The sequence below is a fragment of the Apium graveolens genome, chromosome 9 (assembly GCF_009905375.1).
Source record: "Apium graveolens cultivar Ventura chromosome 9, ASM990537v1, whole genome shotgun sequence".
Taxonomy (NCBI): domain Eukaryota; kingdom Viridiplantae; phylum Streptophyta; class Magnoliopsida; order Apiales; family Apiaceae; genus Apium; species Apium graveolens.
In genome coordinates this window covers 15,389,947-15,390,484 of record NC_133655.1, presented here as the reverse complement: position 1 = coordinate 15,390,484, position 538 = coordinate 15,389,947, and positions in this window count along the sequence as shown.

Sequence of the window (538 nt, the reverse complement as noted above, 5' to 3'; positions counted from 1 at the left end):
GAACAATGTTACTTAATCCTTTGACATATGTTACTATGAGAGATCTCTCTGACGATAGAACCACTATTTACTTGTTACATCCTTATTTGAGTTGAGTTAAATCCTCGAATAAACAAATAGGCTATTACATATGCATTTCATTATCGTATCCCTTGCTCTCATGTCATTGCTTGTTGCACACATGTCAAAATGACACATGATAAACTTTTTGATGATTGCTACAAGTTAGAAAATATCTCAAAGATTTATAACGGTGTGTTCGAACCAATCCCTAACAAAGGAGATCCCCGTTGGCCTACACAACTAAATTTCCCAAAAGTCGTTCATGAAGAGGGTGTACAAAAGAAGAAGGGGAGAAGGAAATCAACAAGGTTTAAAAATGAAATGGATTTTCAAGAACCTCGTGGGAAGAAAAGCAACTCGGCTCCTTGAAAATCTAGTAAAATTTAGATTTATTGTCAACCATTAAGACTTTGTAATTTCCACATATCCAGACTTTGTTGAGATACATTTCTTATCAATTCGTAAGATAATTAAA